General features: G+C 41.4%; 1 pseudogene; it reads left to right on the plus strand.

Annotated features, from left to right (window-relative positions):
* The first annotated feature begins 3536 nt into the window (after positions 1–3536).
* Positions 3537–4164, plus strand: LOC129501760 (mediator of RNA polymerase II transcription subunit 20-like; annotated as a pseudogene).
* Positions 4165–21248: the final 17084 nt, after the last annotated feature.

A 21248-nucleotide genomic window follows, 5' to 3' on the forward strand; every position in this document is an offset into this window, starting at 1 on the left:
TACTTAGTACCTTAAGGGCTCATGGGTGGCTTAGATTGTTGAGCATCTATCCGCCTTTGGCTGGGGTCATGGTCTCCAGGTCCTGGGATCAAGCCCCACTTCGGGCTCCCAGCTTAGTGAGGAGTCTGCTTCCCCCTCTTCCCCCTGCTTGTGCTCTCTGTCTCTAATGAATAAATGAAAGATACTTTAAAAATCTTTAAAAAAAAAAAAAGGCATATAGCTGTCAGGATTTCCAGTGATAACTGGCATCATACCATCATATATATATGTATATGATGGTATGATGCCATACCACCAAATATATATAATGCCAGCTAAAATCAAAGAAATATTTTCATTAGTTTCTGCAGATTTTTTAAAATAAGTGATTTTTATCAGACATTTGAAATATTGAAAGAATTTTCATTACCACTTTCTAGGACCTTAGCACTACACATCATTGGAAATTAGGAAAAAGAAAAGGCATTTTTGCATATACATTACTTTCATATTCTGGGAAAAAGTGATTTTTTAAAAAATTTTATTTATTTACTCATGAGAGACAGAGAGGCAGACACACAGGCAGAGGGAGAAGCAGGCTTCATGCAGGGAGCCTGACATGGGACTCAATCCCAGGTCTCCAGAATCACAACCTGGGCTAAAGGCACGCGCTAAGCCACTTAGCCACCCGGGCTGCTCGGGAAAAGTGATTTTAAAATGCCTACAGTATGGATACAATTCTAACTTCTTAAATCATGCATTTGAATGACTTCATCAGAAACAAAAAGACCTCCAAATTGTACTTTTGATTTCATTTAAAATACATACTTTTTGTTTTTTAAGATTTTATTTATTCATGAGAGAGACAAAGAGACAGGCTTCACACAGGGAGCCCCACGTGGGACTTGATCCCAGGTCTCCAGGATCACACCCTGGGCTGAAGGTGGCACTAAACTGCTGAGCCACCTGGGCTGCCCTAATATATACTTCTATGTTTTTATATACTTATTCTTAATTACATTCTATGTAAACTAGGACTTAGAACCTGTCAAAACTAAGAAAATCTTCACTTTGGCCTAGGTCTTCCCTTATTCTTTTAATTATATATTTTAGAACACTAAGATACAGATATCAACAAAAGGATTTTTATTTTTCTTCTATTCCCAATCCAACGCAATGACAAATTCAGGGACATCATCTCACTTCCAGTTCTCTACTGACAGTGGGATTCTTTTATTGATTATATTGATCCCCAAGAAAGGAGGTCTTGGTGTTAGTGACAGGTGCAGAGACTTGCCATAGCCAAGATCCACAGAACTACCAGGCTAGTGTTGTTTAATCTGAATATTTTCAATTCTCCTGGGTATAAATGTTTTCCCCTTGACAAAGTCATCCTCCAGTAAGGACATGAGGGAGCCTATTTCTCTCCTCTGCCTTTAACAGAAACAAGAGACTCTAAGCCAGGAAATATACAGGCCTTAATTACTGTTCTCTTGACAATTCTGGAAAAGGTATGCAAATTTTTAGTATAATTTGATTAAGAACAATGGTCACAGTTTATTAACTCATTTGTTAACCACGAGGAAACAAAGCCTTACATGAAGATGTCAGTGGTTCTTAAATTATTCCATAAAATGCTCCTAAGATCATATTGTTTATTTAGCAGTACATATTTACATTTCCTTCCTTGCATTAGCACATTCCTATACAATAGGGTAAGAATATGTACTCAGGTATACATCTATATTAGATATAATTTTCATTAGACATTTTTCAAAAAATACTCTATTTTCAGCAACTGTGGCTTAAGTAATTCAAATCAATCCTTCCAAAGACAAGCAGTAAAATATATTTTTAAATCTTCTTGAACTAAAAGAGCTAAAAATATAATGAAAAATTCATCTGGCTAAAATCTAAGGGATGGTCAAAACCTAGAGAAGTAAGCCTGGTGCTCAAAGTTGTGTTTGATGGCCTTACTAGACAAAGGGCATAGAAGTTAAAAGCCTAGGCCATCCCCAAGTGGAGACTCTGATACCTCAATTAGTCCATTAAACTAAGGGCTTCCAAAAGACCTGAGCATCCAGTTTCCTCACCTGGGTAGTTAAGAGAACCTTAACCTCAGAATTTAGATTACAATAGTTCTGGTAAGATAAGGGGCCTCAAGAGCCTGGAAAAAGCAAATGAAAATCCTTTCTTCATCCTAGATTTCTGATGGTTTCCACGAGTGTTTTTTCAAATATAGTGACCAATACATAATAAATTAAAATCCACCATGAGTAAGAACATAATGAACAAATCCAGTAGATATCAGACCTCCATGCTTACTATGTTGAAATAAAATATAAGCTTGAAAATACCTCAGAGAAGAAGAAAGTATTAAAGCAACACAATGGATCTGATAAAGCCTCAAACAGAACATGGGGCGGCTGGGTGGTGACAGTTAAACGTCTGCCTTCAGCTCAGGTCATGATCCCAGGGTTCTGGGATGGAGCTCCCTGGGTCAGGCTCCCTGCTTGGCAGGAAGCCTGCTTCTCCCTCTCCCTCTGCCCCTGCCCAATTCTGCAATTCTGTCTTTTTCTTTTTCTCTTTCTCTCTTTCTCTTTCTCTCTCTCTCTCAAAATCCCTTTTAAAAACTTATACAAATAAAACAAATGAAATTAGAAGCTAAAGATGGGGATCCCTGGGTGGGGATCCCTGCCTTTGGCCCAGGGCGCGAGCCTGCTTCTCCCTCTGCTTATGTCTCTGCCTCTCTCTCTCTCTCTCTCTCTCTCTCTCTCTCTGTGACTATCATAAATAAATAAAAATTTTAAAAAAAGAAGCTAAAGATGGATGGGTCTAAATAAGACAGTAGATGCAACTTAATTAGTAAACTGAAGGATAGATAAGAAGAATATCCAAAATGTAGCATGGAAAGAAAAACATGAAAATTGCCATGGAGAACCAGTAACATAAAGATTATAGTAGGTAGGTATAACCTGTTTAATTGGAGTTTTATTTTTTTAAAGATTTTATTTATTTATTCAGAGACACAGAGAGAGAGAGAGAGAGAGAGAGAGGCAGAGGGAGAAGCAGGCTCCATGCAGGGAGCCTGATATGGGACTTGATCCCCAGTCTCCAGGATCACACCCCAGGCTGCAGGCGGCGCCAAATCGCTGCGCCACCAGGGCTGCCCTTAATTGGAGTTTTAGAAGAGACAGTAGCCCGCCTGAGAAGGCAAGTGCGGCACACGGGAAAGATGCAGAGGAGCCTTAGGCTCTTCCTGTGGGATGGGGGGCACCCCCCCCAAAAAAAAGTAAAAGATAAAATGAAGCAATATATGAAGAGAAATGGCTGAACTTTTTCCAGAAGTGATGAAAGGACAATCTACAGATTCATTATACCAACAAATTGCGAGTAGGACAAATACAGAGAAACCTATACAGAGATACATCTTGGTGAAACTAAAATGCTTAACAAAAAAGAGAAAAACCTGGGCAGAAACTTGCATCAGGGGGCTTCACTTTGCGTGGGCATCCGGAGAATACTGCAATTCCACTGTTGTACCAGATACTTTGTGAGTGACCTGTGTGTCCCAGATGCCTGTGGCTGAGGGCAAGAGTGTCCAGCAGACTGTGGAGCTCCTCACCCAGAAATTGGAGATGCTTGAGGCAGAGAAGCAAGGAATATTTTGTGTGGATTGTGAAACGTGCCATGCAGCTGCCTCTATTTTTGGCAGCCAAGGTCAGGCCAGGAAGCTGATGTAAGTGATGCACAATTCAGCGTACCCTTTGAGCTGCTTGGTCCTCTTTGAGAATGGCCCTCGCCTTATTGCCGACACCAACTCTGATGTGCTCATGGTGAAGCTCAAGGGCTTTTTCCAGAGTGCCAAGGCCAGCAAGACTGAGACCCGGGGTACCTGTTACCAGTACTGTGACTTCCTAGTGAAGGGGGGCACAGTCACCAGGGGACCCAGTTCCTGAAGCATCTCCATTGCCGTGGAGTATGGCCCCTTTGTGGTAGCTAGCGGCATCTGGAGCTTGCTGCTCAAGTTCCTACAGAGTTTTCTGGGCAGCCATACACCAGGGAACGGTGTCTGGGAACAGATGCAATGCCATCCACGGCCCTGCAGATACCATGGTCCAGCACACAGAACTCTTCAGTAAGATTCCTAAGCAGCAGCAGGTGCCAGAGGTTGAGATTCTTTAGTGGCTGACAGCTGCCCGACTGAGCTCTCACCAGGCGGACTGCACAGGAGGAGCAGGTGCTGCTGCATCCTGAGGCCCCTGGACCCCAGAAACCCAGGGCAGACATGGAGTCTTCTCTCCCTCTTTCCAGCTGTGATATTTGTTCTGGGGCTCTGGACGACCCTCCCTAGCAGCTGCCCTCACCCCACGCCTGAGAGGACTTGGTCTGTTCTCAAGAATGGTAATTATGGGGATCCCTGGGTGGAGCAGCGGTTTGGCGCCTGCCTTTGGCCCAGGGCGCGATCCTGGAGACCCAGGATCGAGTCCCACATCGGGCTCCCGGTGCATGGAGCCTGCTTCTCCCTCTGCCTGTGTCTCTGCGCCTCTCTCTCTCTCTCTCTCTCTCTCTCTCTCTGTGACTATCATAAATAAATAAAAATTAAAAAAAAAAAGAATGGTAATTACGAAGAGTGGAGAAGTGTAGAGCTTTCCTGCTATAGGGGGGAAAGGTACGACAGGGCTGTCCCTGCCTAGTGTTGGTGGGGCAGGCAGTCCATGCCTCCAATCCTAGTGAGGATTTGGTCTAGGTCTGCAGCGGACAGCCTGGATATAATAAAGGCCTCTTCTCCAGTGACGCAGTTGGCCCTCTCCTGGAGAAGGAGTAAGAGGCATAAATGTGTGATGCCTATCACTTTCTGACCTGTTTGCTGCGGTGAACTGTGAGTGTACTTTTCTAGGGTGTTGCCTGAGTTGGGAGTCTCCCTCTGGCGTCTTTCCGTTCTGTTGTGAATGAGGTGAAGCCACAGGCTAAGCTGCTATAACAAAGAGAATCTCACATACATTGGCTCCTAGAAGTTTATTCTTCTCTTCTAATAGTACAAGTGTAATCAAGTGGTCTGGGGCAGGTTTCACTGTACAAGGTCACCAGGACCTCAATTTCCTTCTATCTCGCTGTTCAGGCAATTCTGGGGTGTTGACAAGGTCAGCTCCGTGTATATAATACACTGGAGAAGGAGAGCACAAAGCAGTTTCTTTTTAAAGGATATGACCCAGGAATGCCTGGGTGGCTCAGTGATTGAGCATCTGCCTTCGGCTCAGGGTGCGATCCCAGGATCCCAGGATCCTGGGATCAAGTCCCATGTCGGGCTTCCCGCGGGAAGTTTGTTTCTCCCTCTACCTGTGTCTCTGCCTCTCTATGTGTCTCTCATGAATAAATAAATAGAATCTTTAGGGTAACCCCGGTGGCGCAGCGGTTTAGCGCCGCCTGCAGCTAGGGCGTGATCCTGGAGACCCTGGATGGAGTCCCACGTCGGGCTCCCTGCATGGAGCCTGCTTCTCCCTCTGCCTGTGTCTCTGCCTCTCTCTCACTCTGTGTCTCTATGAATAAATAAATAAATAAATAATCTTTCACAAAAAATAGAATCTTTAAAAATAAAAAAAGGCTATGACCTGGAGTCGCACAAATCAGTGTGGTCACACTTTGCTGGAAGGGATGCTGGGCCATACAGCATCTCCTACTGTGGTGTCCATCTGTCCAATTAAAACTCAGGGGCTTCTGTGATTTTTTTTTATTTTTATTTTTTTTAAAGATTTATTTATTTATTTTTTGGGGGGGGGCGAGACACAGGATGAGGGAGAAGCAGGCTCCATGCTGGGAGCCCGATGTGGGACTCGATCCCGGAACTCCAGGATTGCGCCCTGGGCCAAAGGCAGGCGCCAACCTGCTGAGCCACCCAGGGATCCCCAGCTTCTGTGATTAAAAGATGAAGGAGAAAATGGAGGTGGGGACTCAGTCAGGGGCCTCTGCTATATGGAGCTCAATGGATGTGCCCAGGAGTGCCCTTGGTTGTTATTTTGTGGAGTACCACCTGTAATGAAGCCATTTGTTTGTGAATTGCATTGAGATAAGGCAGATGCCAGAGCCACTTGTGAGATTAGCTGGTTTAGTCACACTAGGCAGTCAATTCTGCACCCCTCCCCTAAGGGTTCATGGTTTCTGAGCTCTTTGTCCTTGTCTCATTTGAGCCTCCACACTGCTCATTTGATTTAACACTGCCCGCCCATCCCACTCCCAACTCCAGAAATGTTCAGTTGGGCTAACACTGATATACACAGTCAGGGATGGTCTTAGGAAGCCTGTTAATGTACATGCTACAGAGTTATCCTCAAGGGTACTATCCCTCATTGAAAGTACATAAGAGAAATTATTTTCAGATCTAAAGCAAAATCAAGTAGTGGTCATGTTTCTCTGGCAGAACGCCAGTGAAAGAAAATGTAATTTTCTTTAAGATTAAAAAAAAAAGATTTTTTAAAAAAGATTTTATTTATTTATTCATGAGAGACACACGCAGAGAGGCAAAGACACAGGCAGAGGGAGAAGCAGGCTCCCCTCAAGGAGCCTGATGTTGGATTCATCCCAGTTCCCGGGATCACGCCCTGAGCCAAAGGCAGGTGCTCAACCACTGAGCCTCCCAGGCTACCCTCAATTTAATTTTCTAACTACAGGACCTGCCATCTGCATTTTTTGTTCTCCTTTGCTCCTGGCTTTTTTGTGTTTTGTTTTGTTTTGTTTTTTGTTTTTATTTTTTTTATGCCCCTGACTTTTTTGTTTCTTTGTTTTGTTTCTGCTTTTTTAAATTGAGGTGTCTTTTTTTTTTTTTCTTTTTTTTATTTTTATTTATTTATTTATGATAGTCACAGAGAGAGAGAGGCAGAGACACAGGCAGAGGGAGAGGGAGAAGCAGGCTCCATGCACCGGGAGCCCGATGTGGGATTCGATCCCGGGTCTCCAGGATCGCGCCCTGGGCCAAAGGCAGGCGCCAAACTGCTGCGCCACCCAGGGATCCCCTTGAGGTGTCTTTTAAATGTCATTTACAAACAATAAAATGCATCAATCTTAAAAGAGAGAAAGAAAAACCTTAAAAGCAGCTAAATCTAGATCCAACTACCAGTAGGCAGGAAATGCAAGAAATAGAAATACATGTTAAACTATCATGAGAATGCAACCACCCAGGGGCGCCTGGGTGGCTCATTGGTTGAGCATGACTTGATTTTGGCCCAGGTCATGATCTCAGAATCAGGAGACTAAGGCCCATGTCCAGTTCAACACTCAAGGAGGAGTTTACTGGAGATTTTTTCCCTTTCCTTCTCCCTGTGTCAGTCCCCCTGCTCATGCTTTCTCTCTTTTTCTCTCTCAAATAAATAAATTTTTAAAAAACCAAGAATGCAACCATTCAAATCTAGAATGTGGAGAATTCAACAGTTAAAATGTTTCATTTCTTCAATAAATAAATGAAAAGTGTAGGGATCCCTGGGTGGCGCAGCGGTTTGGCGCCTGCCTTTGGCCCAGGGCACGATCCTGGAGTTCCGGGATCGAGTCCCACATCGGGCTCCCAGCATGGAGCCTGCTTCTCCCTCTGCCTATGTCTCTGCCTCTCTCTCTTTCTCTCTCTGTGACTATCATAAATAAATAAAAATTTAAAAAAATAAAAACATTTAATAAATGAAAAGTGTGGAGTGAAGTGGTTCTAAGATTAAAGAAGACTTATAGAAAGCAAGACTTATTATGGTAAGCAAGCATTTTAATGTGCAAATCACTTTGCCTTCATTATGACATTGTATGGGCTAGATGGAAAATGAAGACAGCCTCACCATGTCTGGAGAATTCTCATCATATGAGTCTTGGTGGGAAACAAAGAGTAAAACTCAAAACAAATTTAATAATCACTTTCCAAACTCCCTTATAGCCAGAGCACAGATATTGATAGTGGCCTATCAATAAGAATTCTCCTACGTTAGACTTGGAGACAGGAGCTAGTAAATCAAATTGATTTAATGGAGTTAATGCTAGGACAAGTGGCAGCCATGATGGCAGCTACTTTATTTTTTTGTTTTTGTTTTTGTTTTTAAGATTTTATTTATTTATTAATGAGAGACACAGAGAGAGAGGCAGAGACATAGGCGGAGAGAGAAGCAGGCTCCACGCAGGGAGCTCAATGTGAAACCCAATCCCAGGACCCTGGGATCATGCCCTGAGCCGAAGGCAGATGCTGAACCACTGAGCCACCCAGGCATCCCGTCAGCTACTTTCTTAATAGAGGTACTTTCCTAAAGGTTCTAGCAGCAGCATCCAGTTTCTAGCATGGATAATGTCAATGTTGAAAGCAGCAACATCTCTGTATAGCAGGAGCAGCAGCAGTTGAAACAGAAGCATCTTTACAGAACCAATTTTTTAAAAAGATTTTATCTATTTATTCATGAGAGACACAGAGAGAGAGGCAGAGACATAGGCAGAGGGAGAAGCAGGCTCCATGCAGGGAGCCCCATGTGGGACTCCATCCCAGATCCTGGATCACAACCTGGGCTGAAGACCGACGCCCAACTGCTGAGCCATCCAGGTGTCCCTACAGAACCAATTTTGTGATGGGATTTGGAAATCGTTGCAGGATGAGAGTTCCCAACTGTGGCTTTACAACTCTCTTAGAGGGTGTGAGGTCCTAAAATAGCCATTATTAAATTAATTTTTAGCTAAATATATATAGGTATAGATATACAACAGACTTATTGGGACGCCCAGGTGGATCGGCAGTTAAAGCGTCTGCCTTTGGCTCAGGGTGTGATCCTAGAGTCCCGGGATTGAGCCCCACATTGGGCTCCCTGCATGGAGCCTACTTCTATCTCTGCCCCTCTCTCTGTGTATCTCTCATGAATAAATAAAGTCTTAAAAAAAACAGACTTATTAATCAGAAATACTTCCAGAACAGTGGAGTGAAGGCATTCAAAATTTCACTTCACCATAAAAGCAATGAGGCCAATGACAAATAAACTGTCAAAATCAACTTTTTTAGAACTCTAGAAATAAAGTAACAATTCAAGGTACATTTTTTTAAAAATGAATCTCAGAACAGAGAACTTTATGATGTAACTTCCCTTTGAGGAAATACAATGAACAATTTTATACCAACAAATTAGATACCTAGGTGAAGTGAACAAATTCCTAGAAAGATAAGAACTACTAAAACTACATAAAAAGAAACACACACACACACACACACACACACACACACAAAGAAACAAATTGAACAAGAGACTGAATTAAAAATTTTTTAAAACTTTCTATGAAGAGGGATACCTGGCTAGCTCAGTTGGTGGAGCATGCACCTCTTGATCTTGGAGTCATGAGTTCAAGCCCCACATTGGTAGGTAGAGATTACTTTGAAATAAAAAATAAAAATTGAAAAAAAAAAAAAAACCTTTCTATGAAAAAAATCCCAAAACCAGATATTTCACTGGTGAATTTTATCAAAATGTTTAAAGAATTAACACCATCCCCACCAAAATGAATTAACACCAATCCTTCACAAACTTTTCCAAAAAACAAAAGAGAACACTTCCTGACTTATTCTATGAGGCCAGTATTACCCTGATATCAAAACCTGACAAAAACAAACAAACAAAAAAACTGATAAAGATATAACAAAAACATTACAGTTCAATATCCCTTATGGAGGGATGCCTGAGTGGCTCAGCAGTTAAGCATCTGCCTTTGGCTCAGGTCGTGATCCTGGGGTCCCCCATCGAGTCCCACATCGGGCTCCCTGCATGGAGCTGGCTTCTCCCTCTGCCTGTGTCTCTGCCTCGCTCTCTGTGTGTGTCTCTCATGAATAAATAAGTAAAATATTTTTTTAAAAAATAAGTAAAATCTTTAAAAAAAATATCCCTATGGATATGCACACACAAACTCACAAAAAAATTCTAGGAAAGGGAATCCAGTAACATATAAAAAAAAATTGTACACTGTGACCAAGTAGATTTTATCCCAGGAATACAAGGTTGGTTTAACATCTAAAAATTAATACCAATGTAACATACCATATTTTAATCTACCAAAGAACAAAAACTACATGATAATTCAATAGCTGCAGGAAACCAACTGACAAAATCCAATGCTCTTCCATGATTTCAAAAAAAAAAAAAAAAATTCAACAAACTAAGAATACAAAGTATTAGGGACTAAATTGTATTCCCTCACCAAAATTCATATGTTGAGGCTCTAACCTCTAACTGTATTTGGAAATAGGGCCTTTCAGGAGATAATTAAGGTTAAGTGAAGTCACAAGGATAGGGCCCTAATCTGATAGACCTGTTATCCTTATAAGAAAAGGAGGAAGAGGGATCCCTGGGTGGCGCATCGGTTTGGCGCCTGCCTTTGGCCCAGGGCGCGATCCTGGAGACCCGGGATCGAGTCCCACGTCGGGCTCCCGGTGCATGGAGCCTGCTTCTCCCTCTGCCTATGTCTCTGCCTCTCTCTCTCTCTCTCTCTCTCTCTCTCTCTCTCTCTCTCTGTGTGTGTGTGTGTGTGTGACTATCATAAATAAATAAAAATTTAAAAAAAAAAAGAAAAGGAGGAAGAGACACCTGAGATCAATCTCTTCCTACACACAAAGAAAAGGCCATGTGAGGACATAGCAAGAAGGAGCACATCTGTAAGACAGAAAAAAAAAAAAAAGCCTCACCATGGGGCACCTGGGTGGCTTGGTTGAGCAGTTGGCTCCTGATTTCAGCTCAGGTCACAATCTCGTGGTTCTGGGATTAGCCCCCCACCCTACTGCTGCTTGAGCTTCACACTCAACAGTGAGTCTGCTTGAGGATTTTTTTTCTCTCTCTCTGTCCCACACCCCACTTGCATGCTCTCTCTCTCTCTCTTTCTAATAAATTAGTAAATCTTTTTTTAAAATGCCTCACCAGAATCCAACCCTGCTAACACCTTGATCTTGGATTTCTAGAGTCCAGAACTGTGAGAAAATAAATACCTATTGTTTAACCATCCAGTTTATAGTATTTTGTGGGGCAGCCCAGGTGGCTCAGAGGTTTAGCGCCATCTTTGGCCCAGGGCGCGATCCTGGAGTCCCAGGATCGAGTCCCAGGTCAGGCTCCCTGCATGGAGCCTGCTTCTCCCTCTGCCTGTGTCTCTGCTGTGCTCTCTCTCTGTGTCACTCATTAATAAATAAATAAAATCTTTAAAAAGAGGGAGAAGGAAAGAAAGAAAGACTGAACGCTTTCCCCCTAAAGTGAGGAACTACACACGGATGTCAACTATGTCACTTCCATTCAACAATGTACTGAAGGCTCTGGCCAAGCCAGTTAGGCAAGATTGAAAAACAAAAGCTATCTAGTTGGAAAAAGAAGTAAGACTATCTCTATTTGCAGATGACATAATCTTGTATGTGCAAAATCCTAAAGACTCCACAAAATATTAGTTAATAAATGAGCTCAGCAAGGTTGAAGGTACAAGATTAACATAAAGCTTGCATTCCCTGAGGTAAATTCCACTTAGTCACAGTGTATAATTTTTTTATATTAAATTAAAACCTTTTGTGCTGAGGTGCATGGGAGGCTCAGTTGGTTAAGCATCTGCCTTTGGCTCGGGTCATAATCTGGAAGTCCTGGGATTGAACCCCACGTCAGGCTCCCTGCTCAGCAGGGAGTCTGCTTCTCCCTCTGCCCCTCACCCTGCTCATGTTCTCTCTCTCTCTCTTTCTTTCTCCCAAACAAATAAATAAAAATCTTAAAATAAAGTAAAATAACTTCTGTGCTTGGAAGGACAACATCAAGTAAATGAAAAGGCAACACATAGAATGGGAAGAAATAGGGATCCCTGGGTGGCGCAGCGGTTTGGCGCCTGCCTTTGGCCCAGGGCGCGGTCCTGGAGACCCGGGATCAAATCCCACGTCGGGCTCCCGGTGCATGGAGCCTGCTTCTCCTTCTGCCTGTGTCTCTGCCTCTCTCTCTCTCTCTCTGTATGTGTGACTATTATAAATAAATAAAAAATTAAAAAAAGAAATATGAATACATATACCAGATAATAGATATACCTTGTCTATTTTTCAACTTGTTGGTTTATTCAAATGTATATTCAAGTAAAAAATAGATTAATCTATTTTTCAGTGTATAACATAACAATTTGATATTTGTATGCCCTATGAAATGTTCGCCACAATAACTCGAGTTACTATCCATCACCATAGTTATAATTCTTTTTCTTGTGATAATGACTTTTAAGATTTACTCTTAGCAACTTTCAAATATGCACTATACAATTATTGACTGTAGTCACATGCGGTACGTTACATCCCCATGACTTTCTTTTTCTTTCTTTCTTTCTTTCTTTCTTTCTTTCTTTCTTTCTTTCTTTCTTTCTTCTTTCTTTCTTTTTGACGTATTTATTTCATAACTGGAAATTTCTACCTCTTGACAACTTTCACCTATTTTACGCACCTCTTAATTACCCTGCCTTTTGGCAACCACTCTTCCACTGTCTGTGAGTTTTGTTTCTTTGGTTGGTTTCTTTGAGTCTACATTTGAATGAGATCATATATTATTTCTCTTTCTCTTATTTCATTGAGCATACAACTCTCAAGGGCCATCCATGTTGTCCCAAATTACAAAATTTCATTCTTTTTTTTTTTTTTAAGATTTCATTTATTTATTATCTCTGTCTTTCTGTGTTTTTCATGAATGGATAAATAAAATCTTAAAAAAAAAAATTGTGCTTTCATTTTCTTTGACTAAATACCCAGAAGTAAAATTGCTGGAGCATATGGTAGTTCTGTTTTTAATTTTTTGACAAACCTTCATATTGTTTTCCATAGTAGCTGCAGCAATTTACATTCCCATCAACAATGCACAAGGGAAAAAAAAAAAAAAACAATGCACAAGGGTTCCCTTTTCTCTACATTCTCACTAACACTTTTATTTTTTCCTTTTCTCTTTTTTCCTTTTTATTTTTATTTTTTAAATATTTTACTTATTTATTAATGAGAGACAGAGAGAGAGAGAGAGGCAGAGACACCCGCAGAAAGAGAAGCAGGCTCCATGCAGGGAGTCCCATGCAGGACTCAATCCCGGGACTCCAGGATCACACCTTGGGCCAAAGGCAGGCACTCAACTGCTGAGCCACCCAGGTGTCCCCCTTTTTGTTTTTAAGTAACCTCTATACCCAGTGTGGGGCTTGAACTTACGACCTGAAGATCAAGAGTTGCATGCTCCACTGATTCAGCCAGGCAGCCAAATTTGTGCCCCAATTTTTTTTTTTTTAAGATTTTATTTATTTATTCATGAGAGACACAGAGAAAGAGAGGCAGAGATACAGGCTGAGGGAGAAGCAGGCTCCATGCAGAGAGCTCCATGTGGGACTGGATCCCAAGACTCCAGGCTCACACCCCAGACGGAAGGCAGGCACTTAACTGCTGAGCCACCCAGGGATACCCCCCAAAATTTGTTTTTAATTAGTGCTTCAATAGTAACAATTTCTTAGATTTTTATTTATTTGGTTGTTTATTTGTTTTTAAAGCAATCTCTACACCCAACATAGGGTGTGAATTCACAACCTGGAGACCAAAATCCCATGCTCTACTGACAGAGCCAGCCAATGCACCTCTTGTCTTTTTGATAATAGTCATTCTAACAAGTGTGAGATGACATCTTATTGTGATTTTGATCTGTACTTCTCTGATGATTAGTGACGCTGAGCATCTTTTCTTTTCTTTTTTTTTTTTAAGTAGCCTCCATACCCAGTGTGGGGCTTAAACTCAGGACCCTGAGATCTAGAGTCTCGTGCTCTATTATTGACTGAGCCAGCCAGGCACCTCATTTTTTTCTCTTTCGTTTTCTTTTTAAATGATGCTGAGTGTCTTTTCAAATGCGTATTGGTCATCTCTGTGTCTTCTTTGGCAAAATGTCTGTTCATATCCTCTGTACATTTTAAGATCAGCTTGCTAGTTTTTTTGCTGCTGAGTTTAATTACTTCTATATTTTGTGTATTAACCCCTTATCAGATACATGATTTTCTCACATTCAGTAGGCCACCTTTTCATTTTGTTAATGATTTCCTTTGCTGTGCAGAGGCTTTTTAGTTTGATGTAGTTCCAATTGTTTATATATTCTGTTGCTTTTGATTTTGGTGTGAGATCTAAAAATTATTGCCAAGACTAATGCCAAGGAGTTTACTGTCTATGTTTTCTTTTTCTACTAGAAGTTTTATGGTTTCAGGTCTTATATTCATCTTATATTCATCTTTTTAATCCAGTTTGAGTTAATTTTTGTGTAGGATGTAAGGTAGTAGTCTATTTGCTATTTATTTATTTATTTATTTATTATTATTTAAAATATTTTATTTATTTATTCATGAGAGACACAGAGAGAGAGAGGCTGAGACACAGGCAGAGGGAGAAGCAGGCTCCATGCAGGGAGCTGGACGTGGGACTCGATCCCAGAACTCCAGGATCATGCCCTGAACCAAAGGCAGGAGCTAACCTGCTGAGCCACCCAGGGATCCCCTATTTACTTTTTATTTAAAAAAAATTTTTGTAAGATAGTAGTCTAGTATAATTGTTCATAGTAGTTTCTTATGAGCCTTTGTATTTGTTGTGTTTTCATTTTCATTTGTCTCAAAATAGTTTTTGTTTTCTCCTTTAATTTCTTCATTGACCCATTGGTTGTTCAGTAGCATGTTGTTTAATCTTCACATATTTGTGATTTTTTCAGTTTATCTCTTGTAATTTATTTCTAGTTTCATAGCATTGTGGTTTGGCAAAGATATTTGATATGATTTCAAACTTCTTCAGTTCACTGAGACTTATTTTGTGAGCTAACATATTATCTATCCTGAAGAATGTTTCATGTGCATTTGAGAAGAATGTGTATTCTACTGCTTTTTTTTTTAAGATTTTATTTATTTACTCATAAGAGACAGAGAGAGAGAGAGAGAGAGAGAGGCAGAGACACAGGCAGGGGGTTGGAGCAGGCTCCATGCAGTGAGCCTGACGTGGGACTCGATTCTGGGTCTCCAGGATCAGGCCCTCTGCTGAAGGCAGCGCTAAACCGCTAAGCCACCAGGGCTGCCCTATTCTACTGCTTTTGGATGGAATGTTCTGTGTATATCTATTAAGTCTGTTTGGGTTAATGTGTCTTTTTTTTTCCCCAAAGATTCATTTATTTATTTTAGAGAGAAAGCACACATGTGTGTGTGAGTGCAGGTAGGGGTATAGGGAGAGAGAATCTCAAGCAGACTCCCTGCTGAGCATGGAGCCTGATCCCACCACCCTGAGTCATGACCCAAGCCAAAATCAAGAGCTGGATGCATAACTGACTAAGCCACCCGGGTGCCCCAAGTTTAATGTGTCTTTTAAGGCTTATACTTCTTTATTGATTTTTGTCTGGATGATACATCCATTGATGTAAGTGGGGTATTAAAGTCCCCTACTATGATTTTATTGCTGATAATTTCTTCCTTTAGGTCTGTTAATATTTGCTTTATACATTTAGGTGCTACTATGTTGGGTGCATTTTTTTAAAAGATTTTATTTATTTATCGATGAGAGACACACACACAGAGAGGCAGAGACACAGGCAGAGGGAGAAGCGGGCTCCATGCAGGGAGCCCTACATGAGACTCAAACCCAGGTCTCCAGGATTAGGCCCTGGGCCAAAGGCAGCGCTAAAATGCTGAGCCACCCGGGCTGCCCTGTTGGGTGCATATTTACAAATGTTATATCCTTTTGTTGGATTGACCCAGTTATCATTATGTAATGCTCATCTTTGTCTTTTCTTACAGTATTTATTTATTTATTTATTTATTTATTTATTTATTTATTTACTTACTTATTCATGGGAGACACAGAGAGAGAGGCAGAGACATAGGCAGAGGAAGAAGTGGGCTCCCTATAGGGAGCCTGATGCAGGACTTGATCCCAGGACCCTGGGACCAGGACCTGAGCCAAAGGCAGATGCTCAACCACAGGGCCACCCACGTGTCCCTCTTCTTACAGTCTTTTAAAAAAATCATTATTATTTTTGTTTGCTTGTTTTTTTTTCTTTTTCATTTTTTGTTTTTTAAAGATTTTGTTTATTTATTCATGAGAGACATACAGAAACAGGCACAGACATAGTCAGAGGGAGAAACAGACTCCCTGAGGGGAGCCCGATGTGGGACTCAATCACAGGACCATGCGATCATGACCTGAGCCAAAGGCAGCCACTCAAACCACTGAGCCACCCAGATGCCCCTGCAGTCTTTATTTTAAAATCTATTTTGTTGGGCAGCCCAGATGGCTCAGTGCTTTAGCACCACCTTCAGCCCAGGGCCAGATCCTGGAGGCTCTGGATGGAGTCCTGCATCTGGCTCCCTGCATGGAGCCTGCTTCTCCCTCTGCCTGTATCTCTGCCTCTCTCTCATTCTCTCTCTCTCTCTTTGTGTGTCTCTCATGAATTAATAAATAGAATCTTTTAAAAAAACTATTTTGTTTAATATAAGTCCCCCAACTTTCTTTTGGTTTCTATTTGCATGGAATATCTTTTGCCATCTCTTCACTCTTGGTCTGTGTGTGTCCTTACAACTGCAGTGAGTCTCTGGTAAGCAGCATGTAGGTTGTTCTTGTTTTTTATCCATTCAGGCACTCTATATTTTTTGATTGGGAATTTAGACTATTTAGCATTTAATTATTGATAGTTAAGTACTTATTATCATTTTGTTAATTGTTTTCTAGCTCATTTGTTTCTTTCTTTCTCTTCTTCTTTCTTTCTTTCTTTCTTTCTTTCTTTCTTTCTTTCTTTTCTTGCTTCCTTGTGTTTTGATGGTCTTTAGGGTGATGCTTACATTCCTTTTTTTTTTAAAGATTTTATTTATTTATTCAGAGAGAAAGAGAGAGAGAGAGAGAGAGACAGAGACAGAGACACAGGCAGAGGGAGAAGCAGGCTCCATGCAGGGAGCCTGATGTGGGACTCGATCCTGGGTCTCCAGGATCATGCCCTGGGCTTGAAGGCAGAGCTAAACCGCTGAGCCACCCGGGCTGCCCTACATTCCTTTTTTATTGTCTTCTGTGTATCTACTATAAACTTTTTGTTGTTATTGTTTTTAAAGATTTTATTTATTTATTTATGAAAGACACACAGAGAGAGAGGCAGAGACACAGGCAGAGGGAGAAGCAGGCTCCATGCAGGGAGCCTGACGTAGGACTCGATCTGGGGTCTCCAGGATCACGCCCTGGGCTGAAGGCTGTGCTAAACTGCTGAGCCATCCGGGCTGCCCTCCCTTTTTTTTTAGTTTTTTTAAAAAATATATTTATTTGAGAGAGAGAGTGTGACAGAAAGAGAGAACACAAACTGGGAGAGAGGCAGAGGGAGAGGGAGAAGCAGACTCCCCACTGAGCAGGAAGCCCAATGTGGGGCTCAATCCCAGGATTTTGAGATCATGACCTGAGCTGAAGGCGGACACTTAATCAACTGAGCACCGAGACATCCCTCTACTATAAGTTTTTGCTTTGTCATTTCCATGAAGCTCACATATAACAGCTTATATATGTAAGTCTATTTTAAGTTGATAGCAACTTAGGTTTGAATGCATTCTAAGACTCTGCCCTTTTACTACCACTCCCCCTGTTTTATGTTTCTGATGTCATATTTTATATCTCTTTATTTTGTATCTCCCTTAATTGATTATTGTAGTTATAGTTATTTTTACTATTTTTTTCTTTTAACCTTCATACTAGCTTTATAAATGATTAATCCATTACCTTCACTATATATTTACTTTTACCAGAGAGATTTATACTTTCCTAAGTTTTCTTGTTACCAATTAATGCCCTTCTTTTTCAGCTTAAAGCAGTCCCTTTAACATTTCTTGTAAGGCTGGTTTGGTGGTAATGAACACCTTTAGCTATTGCTTGTCTGGAGAACTTTTCATTGCTCCTTTAATTCTGAATGATTACCTTGCCAGAAAGGTATTTTTGGTTGGACATTTTTTTCCTTTTAGAACTTTGAATATATTGTGCCACTCTCATCCATCCTGCAAAGTTCCTGCTTAAAAATCTGAATAGACTTATAAGGGATCCCTTATATATAACAATTGTTTTTCTCTTGCTGCTTTTATGATTCTCTCTTTAACTTCTACATTTTCCTTATCCTGTGCCTGAGTATGCATCTTTTTGAGTTCATCTTCTTTGAAACTCTGAGCTTTTGGGATCTGTATGTCTGTTTCCTTCCCCAAGTTAGAGAACTGTTTTTTTTTTTAAATTTAACTTTCTTTTCATCTATTATTTCTTCAAATAAGCTTTCTGCCCCTTCCTCTTTCTTCTCCTTCTTGGCCCCCCATAATGTGAATGTTATTCTGCTGATGTTGTTCCATAGGTCCCTTAAGATACCTTCATTTAAAACAAATTTTTTTTCCTGCTCTGTTTAGGTGAGTTCCACTGCCCTGTTCCACTCCCCTGAATTTCCACTGCCCTGATCACATGCTGCTTCATCTAGTCTGCTGTAGAACTCTTCTAGTATTTTTTCAGGTCAGCTATTGTATTCTTCAGCTCCATGACTTCTGTTTGGTACTTGCTTATATTTTCTCTTTGTTGAATTTATCTCTATTTTATCCATTCTTTTCATAAGTTCAGTAGCATCTTTATGACAATTACTTGAACTCTTTATTTCCTGTTTCCATTTCATTAAGGTATTTTTCTGAGGTTTCATTTTGTTCTTTTGTTTGGAACATATTCCTTTGCCTCCTCATTTTGTTTGACTCTGTTTTTTTTTAATTTAAAGATAATATTTATTTAATTATTTATATGAGAGAGCGAGAGAGACCGAGAGAGAGAGAGCAGGGGGAAGGAGCAGAGGGAGATGGGCAAGCAGACTCTACATGCTATGCATGGAGCCCAACATAGGGCTCAATTCCATGACCCTGAGACCATGACCTGAGCTAAAATCAAGAGTCAGACATTCAATCAACTGAACCACCCAGGGGCCCTCCTTTGTGTCTGTTTCAATGTACTAGGCAAAACAGCTACTGCCCCCAGTCTTTAAGGAGGGCCTTGTATAGTAGGTGAATCTTATTGTTCAACCTCACCCTAGCTCTTGGTTGTCTCTTGTATCTGATTTATTCTTGATAGATCCCTATAGTTGAGGGTATTCCAAAAGAAGGGATTTCAGTCAGCATCTAGTTTCAAGCTGATTGGAAACCAGAGCCTTAAGCAGCAATTTTAAACCATGCAAATATGAAAAAAATAAAATAAAATAAAATAAAATAAACCATGCAAATATGTACAGCAGCCCTATGGGAACACAATCATAAACTCTGCTGGTCTCCAGACCAGGGATCTGGAGGTGACAGTTGCAAGAATCAGGGCTTTAGACAAGTTTATAAATTCCTCTCTGGGAGGTACCAGCAAACTGTAGCAGGGCTGAGAGAGAGCTTACGTATGGTATCCCCTGGTCTATTCTACTGAAAGCCCCTCCCTGGCATCTAGATGTGGCAAAACTGAATTCTGCCTCCCCCCCAAGTTAAAGCTCTAGTCAAGTAAATAGGCCTTTTTAAAAAAAGATCTTATTTTTAAAAGTAATTTCTACATCCAATGTGGGGCTTGAACTCATAACCCTGAGATCAAGAGTCACTTGCTCCATCAGTTGGGCTAGCCAGGTACCCTGGAAATAGGTCTTTTTTACAGAAAGACTGGGATGTGTTTCAGTTGGCTATGTGTAGTTCCCTAGGGGTGGCATCTGGTCAAGAATTCTCTCTCTCTCTCTCTTTTAAGATTTATTTATTTATTTGAGAGAGAGAGAGAGAGAGAGATTGATAGAAAGCACAAGTGAGGGATCCTTGGGTGGCGCAGCGGTTTAGCGCCTGCCTTTGGCCCAGGGCGTGATCCTGGAGACATGGGATCGAATCCCACGTCGGGCTCCCGGTGCATGGAGACTGCCTATGTCTCTACCTCTCTCTCTCTGTGTGTGACTATCATAAATAAATAAAAATTAAAAAGAAAAAGAAAAAGAAGAAAGCACAAGTGAGAGGGGGAGAGGGAGAGGAAAAGAGAATCTGACATAGCCTCCATGCTGCGTGTGGAACCTGATCTGAGCCTGATTTCACGACCCTAAAATCATGACCTCAGCTTAAACTAAGAATCAGATGCTTAACCAATTGCACCATGCAGGTGCCCCAAGAATTGTCTGTTAATAGTCCATGGGATCCCGGAATGCATGCCCCACCACCACCACAGCCATCAGAACCAGGTGATAAGGAGCAACCCCTGTGTGGACTGCATATGCCTGCCAGTTTTCACAGGGACCTGGGAGAGCACATGGCTGGGGCATGACCGCAAGCATTTTAAGATATAGGGAGAGCATAAAAATGGTGCCTCCAGTATAAGGCCCTGGAGAGAGCCCCAACAGATCTCTGCTCCTCTGGCAAATGCTTTAAGATTAGCAGATGGATCTCCTTCACATATAGTCTAAGTGCTTTTCAAACTGTTGCTTTTGTGCTTGTCCTTGGGGGAAGTGCATTTGTGCACAAGCTCTTTAAGAGAAGTATCTCATTCCCCTCCAGTCTTTTGAGTCTTCTGGATGGAAACTGCATTGATTTTCAAAGCCAGACATTTTGGGAATTTGCCTCTCTGTTGCCAGTCTTAAGGGTTGGGGTGCCTGATATGGAATATAAACACCTGCTTCTCAGGGAGAAGCTCAGGTTTGTGAAATCTGTCCTGAATGTGGGGTGGGGATTTAGGCAAAAATACATCCTTGCCTCCTTCTACCCTTCTCAATGTGGCCTTTTTACTGTTTGCTGTAAATGAGCTCTTTGGCTAATTTTCATGTCTTTTTCAGAGGGAATTATTTCATATGTAGCTATAGATTTGATGTGTCCACAGAAGGGAAGGAGTTCAGGAACTTCTTATGATGTCGTCTTGCTACAATTTCTTTTTTTTTTTTAATTTATTTATGATAGGCACATAGTGAGAGAGAGAGAGAGAGAGAGAGAGAGAGAGGCAGAGACATAGGCAGAGGGTGAAGCAGGCTCCATGCACCGGGAGCCCGACGTGGGATTCGATCCTGCGTCTCCAGGATCGCGCCCTGGGCCAAAGGCAGGCGCTAAACCGCTGCGCCACCCAGGGATCCCTCTTTTTTTTTTTTTTTTTTTTTAAGATTTTATTTATTTATTGATGAGACACACACACACACACACACACACAGAGAGAGAGAGAGAGAGAGAGGCAGAGACACAGGCAGAGGGAGAAGCAGGCTCCATGCAGGGAGCCCGACATGGGACTTGATCCCGGGTCTCGAGGATCA

The sequence above is a fragment of the Nyctereutes procyonoides genome, unplaced genomic scaffold (assembly GCF_905146905.1).
Source record: "Nyctereutes procyonoides isolate TBG_1078 unplaced genomic scaffold, NYPRO_anot_genome, whole genome shotgun sequence".
NCBI lineage: Eukaryota > Metazoa > Chordata > Mammalia > Carnivora > Canidae > Nyctereutes > Nyctereutes procyonoides.